Genomic DNA, 6,577 nt, shown 5'->3' with positions numbered 1-6,577 from the left:
TATCATGATTTACTATTTAAAATGTCTTTTATATGATATTACAAATATTTTTGATTAGTATCTTAAACAAAGTTAACAACTTTTATTAAAAATAGTATATATATATATAAGAAAAATACTTAGAATATCCAAAACTAATTATAGATTGTGAAAGAGTTAGTAAAGTTGTTAATATTTTAGACAACAATTACCAAAAATTAGCTAAAGAGATATGTAAATGATGTATTCATGTAATACATATATGTGTAAATATACATATATATAATTATATGTAATATATCAAAATTCGGTTCGGTTCGGTTAACCGCGGTAATGAATATTGAAAACCGTAACCGAACCGTTACACTTCGGTTTTTATGTTCTCGGTTTTTTCGGGTTTCGGTTTTTTTCGGTTTCGGTTTTTTCGGTTTCGGATCACGCGGTTCGGACCGGTTTTCCGGTTTATTTCTTACCCCCTACTTCCCGGGTCCATTCATAGTTGGATTGTTTCACAATAAATCTAATAGGTATTTCTTTGGTGTTGTTGCAATAAGTCCTATTATTAAAGGCTAAGCTCCATATCGGACCACATAAACGCATGAGCATAAAGGTGCTTCATTATACAATTAGTGGGTTGGAATATATGACTTTTGTCATTTAGAACTCTTAATATTAAACTTGGTTAGTTACTCATTTGAGCTTCAATTCAAACTTGGTTGTAGCTTTTTTTTTTCCCTATAAATGAAAAGGTGCCATATGAATGAAAGTTGTGGGCAGCATTGCATCTAGTCTTTTTAGTGCTGGAAGATTTACATATAAATTAAATCAGATCGTGGCTGAATCATCATGACCTCAAATGCTGTCTAACCCACACTCATTACCTTTCATGCTGCCTACAACTTTCATTTATATGGATTCCATGATTCTGAGTTTTCTTATGTTGATCGTGGGCAAGTTGAAAGACATTCTAATGCTTTGCCGTCTGATAGCTCTTTGATTCACAACGAGGAGACTGCCGTTCCCAAAGGTTCCACCTAAAGGATTGTCGGTAAATACAGTTAAGAGATTGCAACAGTGTCGGGGGTGTAAAAACATATATAAAGTTGCATCGATCGATGGAAATGTGTTGACACAGATGGAAGTTCCTAAAGTTTACTTAGAGAGTTTACCTAAGGTACAAAGTTTCATTTATCAAGTATAACCTGATATTACTTTCAGTGAAATTTAATAGCAGCCTACAAATTAACACTTATAAGGTAGAGGTGCCAGAATGACTTGGTTAGGTGGGTTGACTGTTGAGTAACGGGTCAAAATGTGCTCAAGTTGAAATGTGTTCTTTTTAGTATGGGTTGAATCAACCCACAAACATGCTTTTTTAATGTATTGTCACCATTGTTATATGTGGTTCATACATCAAATATGATTACAAAAACTACTTTACCACTATGGTACGTACTCAAATATAAAGCATTATGAGGTTGTTAGTAACAAAAGTACAATATGGGTGAAATCAACCCATTTTGACGTGTTACCCAACCCGCCTGACCCGCCAATGTTGCCAACTCTAACATGATATACATTATACCTTCGGACGAAAGTGTCAATCTCTAACATGTCAAGCGGCGGACCAATGTTCGTGATTCTCAACTTCTCAACAGAACATGACTAATTTGCCCACGTACTTCTCTTCAGATTCAGTCAGATTATGGGCTTTGACCTGGTCTTTGATGACCAAAAGTGGATTCGAGAACCAATCATAGAACGAATCTTTAAGCTTGTTTGCAGTAGTTATCTCCGTAACATAATCTTCTGGGGTACAAAAATGAAACAACGTTTTTCATTATAAGAAGGTCACAGAAAGGACAATTTCCATTATCCAAACTCATAAACTCCGGGTAGTACCGTTGGCTTTTGACCATAGAAGTGCTCGATAGAGACGGTAAGCCTGGAGACTAACGCTAATCACTCTAACAGTAGCCTTGCCAGATTTCGCATAATTAATCTCTGTAATGGCGACATTCTCGAAATAAATTCTCAATCAACTATTCACAACATGTACCAGATAAAAATTAGTAGCATAGACGGCTCGAAATGAAATTCATTATACCAGATAGAAACAAAAATAAAATAAGTCACCTTTTTATGGACTCTTTTCTAAGCTGTGGCAATTAGAAAGACGTGCATCATTTATCATAATGCTACAGAAGTGAAACCAACGAAAATGTAAAAAAGAAGTTTTATGAACTAATAGTAACCTGAGTCAATCGAGTCTTGTGGGAAAATAGAACTCACAACTTCTGTGTTTTGTTTTTTTTTTCTGGTGATCAGTGATTCTGGTACTGCAATCTTCTTATATGTTTCCCACAATGAGGTCCTCAAGCATGCCCAGCACTAAGACTAATCCAACATTTTGTCATTCAAAGGTGTTTCTTACCTTTGCCTATCCCAAAAATGACCCATAAAATAGTTTGTGTTGCCCCTGCTGCCGTGTTTTAGTTATTCACAACCAACCCCTACTGAGTGCATATGCTGTCACACGACCATGGAACCCTCTTGTTTGGTGTGTTTTCTGGAACCAACAACAGACTGCATTGAAGGCAAAACACTTTATGCATTATAAAAAAGCTAGAGGCGAATAATTGAAATGATGCAAACAATAAATGGAAAGAACCAACCTTTTTTCGATCTGATCATTGCAAGTCCGAACACTCGTCTTTCCTTTTTTCTTCTACATCTTTCTTTCGAAGATAAGGCTTAGCCATGGAAGGTAATGAGTGTGGGTTAGACAGGTCACAATGCAAGCTAATACATGTTTTGATTTAATCAATATTGGCAATGTGTTATATCTTAAATGGTTAATTAAAACTTATGTTCGGATCACTTAAGGTTCCATGAAAGATCGAGAGCAGGGATGTCTGTAGTCTGTATAGCTGAAGAGAATAGCTATCCATAATTCTACGAATTTGAAACGAACTCTAAAAATCAGAAATAAAGAACTTGGGATCTCGATTGTGCCACTCTGTCTATGCTAAGCCAATCAAAATCTGGGAACAATAATATTATGATAAACATGACTTTGTTATTGTAGTGACTAACCTAGAGAAGATTTCTTGAATAAGATGCTTATAACCACATAACAAACCAGGAAATCCAGCTTTAGACAAATAACTAAGAGCCCAAGGGGAAAAAAAAGGAAGACTTCACTAAAGATATTAAAAGCATTGACATCCTCCACGTATAGTGAGCGAGTTGTCAAGATAACACCTGGAACATACAAAGTCAATGCAACCTTGGAAACACACTAAAAAGTATCCAAGTGACTTACTAATTAATAAAACAGCTAGCTAAATTTAAGTATAAAAGCTTACTGGTAACACCATTATGTTGGTAGATTATATACCATATACATCTTTGAGGTCAGAAAGTAACTTACACCCGAACAAATTAAACAGCATCAGAGGTGACCTAAACCCTTTATCATGGGTATAAATTGCAAGCCATACATTCTCAAATCTTCAAATAATGCATTCTTAACCAACCAACAATAAGGATAAAGTCAATAGGCCACGCATGGCAGAAAAAGAATCTAGTAAAACCCTGTAAGTACACAATGAACACTAAGACTATCCGCATCAGTGCAGGATATCCTTTTAACAAACATCCTAATCAACATGCTACGTCAGTTTTTCATCCATCTTTCCCACAAACACTTTTTACCCACAACAATAATATATCCATCCTTCTTACAAACAACCATATAAATTCTAAAGTAATTTTTGTCTTTTATTTTTATCTCTCCTCATCCTTCTCCATCCTTCTCTACAAACAACCATGGATGGACATCCTCCATGTCACCACGCACATCAATAGTCTTCCTACAAACACCCCCATGTCACCACAAATTTCCTATGGACATCCTTGTTGTGGATGGTCTAACTGAGAACTCATATTATTATTGATATGTAATGATAAGTTTTACAATACTTAGCATTGAACATACACATTAAACTTCTCCCATAGGCACATACACATAGCAAATCATCAAGTGAAATAAATTTTGTGCCAAAAAGGAAACACATATAATGGCCGCTTTGAGCCATTCCTGGAGGGAATTAATGAACCAAGCTTAACAACACACAACTATTTGTATAATATTAAAGTGTTAACAATAACTTTTGAATCATACATTTTAGCAAAGTGGAAAAGGAATGAAGATATACATTAAAAAATTCAAAAAAATGTAAAGGAGAATACAAACATCTAATACTATATTATAAAGGAGGACCTCATTCTTTTAAATTCTCAAAGGATGAATTGAAGTACCTAAATTGCCCCTCTTTTTTATTCACTAATTTAAATATCTCTACCTAATATACCTATAATACCCTTAAATCTCAACTACTCATTTTTCTCTTTTTTCTCAAATCTCAACCACTCATTTTTTCTCTCTCCTCCATAAATCATTTTATTCCTCTAATTTATTTAAAATCTTTTATCTAAAAAATCGTATGTCGATAAATTATAAAAATTGTATGGGTGTTCTTAAAATTATAAAAATTGTATGGGTGTCATTCGATATACTTTCGACGAATTTTCAAATTCGAAGGCGTACGGCTAAGGTATTTGGCTATCACACTCTATGCCTTATCACCTCTTATTATTTATCACCCCACCATCTTATCGCTGCAACGCGCGGACACTATTTCTCGTTATTTCTAATATAACACCTATTTAGAAATCTTCTGAGAATGGGAAGAATGCAGATGGGAAGTCAAGAATGGGTTGATCAAGAATGGGTTGATCCTGTCTCATCATAAACCAATGAAATTCCATAAATATCAATAAATTCTCATTAACCAATTTATAACTTATGTACACCAATTCTTAATTTATGTACCCATTATTAAATCAATCAATATCATCATCTTTTATATATATACAAACCCTATGATGAAACAAAATAAAACATAAATTAACATACCTGATGGAATTCCAAACGCAATTGTCTTTGATCTTTATCCCAAACTTATATATAATAAACCATTAACACAAACCTTTGAATTGCCAACCCTTTACTTTGAGAAACCCTTTGAATTACCAACAGTAACACCCACGATTAATGGAGAATGAAATTAAATAGAACAATACCATTATGAAAAGAGATTATTTAGTTTCAATTTGATTCTTGATTTATGCATATCATTATAAGATAATAATTAGTTATAATAAAATTTTGGGAAAATCTATTCTGCGGTTAACAGCAATACTATTGCTCTCACAAACAATTTGGCACATGATAAATAAATAATCATCTCCCCGGAATTTCCCCAGAATGTGAGGACAAGAGTAGTTGTTAACAGCATATTAGCTAAGCTCTAAAATTTTATAAATAAATGACCTGTATTTTTTTTTTGTTTTCTTTGAACGACGTGTTAGTTGGTTAGTGGCTTGAACCCTAACAATGACATTCAAGCATGTAGTATATTAGAGGTTGGAACCCGAAAGCACCCATGGAGACCAAGACTGCGATAACACACGTCCGAAGAGGTAAATGCGCGAAACCATGTGAAATTAAGATTCGATATTTAAGGTCAATTGCTTTGATAATATTGGTCGAATATTTTTGGGCAATGTTTAAACATTCCAGATATTTAAACGATAGGAAAATTATAAAGATCATTCACTAAATAAATTTTATGATATCGTTTGGAGGATCTGTTTTATGCATTTACAGTTACCTTCTGTATTTTTAGCTGTTGGACCTTCCGGTGTATAATTGCTAGTTTTGTATTATTTTGTTGGTGTACTCCCGGTTTTACCTAAGATCTTGAGTTCGATCCTTAGGGATGGCAAAATCTTAGGGTATTTCCCTCTGAATACTTGTAACAGCTCATAGTCAATATCTCGTTGTCTATGGTACATGCAAAGCTTCACCATTATACGGTGGGGTTTTTCCGGTGTCATATACCGACGGAATGTTAAAAAAAAAAAAAAAAACTGAACTTGTAGTAGGAGTCTTTGTGGTGTAATTTCCCTAACTAATCTTCTGCATGATATTTAATATGAGCTGTTTTGGAATTTATATATATTGAACAATGATCGTTTTTAGTGAGTATGACATTGAACAATGATTATCAGGTTGTTACCTCTTAAGTAATTGACATGGACCACATTGTATACTCACTGTCTCACTTGGTCATAATTCTTAATGATGCTACATTCTTTCACACATTTTTTTCGACTTTTTTACACGCACCAAATAATGAATGTTTTGCTTTCTCTCACCGACTATAATACAAGTAACTAGATTAAATCCGCACGTTGTGTGGGGCTGATTAAGAACGTAAACTAAAATTAACTGAACATTACATTATTAGTCATAGTTTATGATAATATAAAAAATAACCAATCTTTTATTATACAAAAGGGATTAGTTCCCTCGAATGTAAGAAACTTTGAACGAATGTCTATAGTAGGAAATAACTAAAACTGTGTGTATTGTATGTAAACAACTTTCAAATAATGTTTATTGTATGTAAGAATTTCCGTTTCAACCAATTACAATCTGACAAGTGGCACCTGTATATGGTTGTCACGT

At 33.8% G+C, this 6,577-nt stretch overlaps 1 long non-coding RNA gene across 1 annotated transcript; it reads right to left on the bottom strand.

Annotated features, from left to right (window-relative positions):
* Nucleotides 1-787: 787 nt before the first annotated feature.
* On the bottom strand, nucleotides 788-2,226 carry LOC122580673. The gene is made up of 3 exons (XR_006320835.1): nucleotides 2,116-2,226; nucleotides 1,565-2,021; nucleotides 788-1,013 (listed from the first exon to the last, which is right to left on the bottom strand). It is a non-coding gene; the product is annotated as an uncharacterized LOC122580673 (long non-coding RNA).
* Nucleotides 2,227-6,577: the final 4,351 nt, after the last annotated feature.

This window comes from Erigeron canadensis, chromosome 8, assembly GCF_010389155.1.
Source record: "Erigeron canadensis isolate Cc75 chromosome 8, C_canadensis_v1, whole genome shotgun sequence".
NCBI lineage: Eukaryota > Viridiplantae > Streptophyta > Magnoliopsida > Asterales > Asteraceae > Erigeron > Erigeron canadensis.
This window is presented reverse-complemented; position numbering and strand designations above follow the sequence as displayed.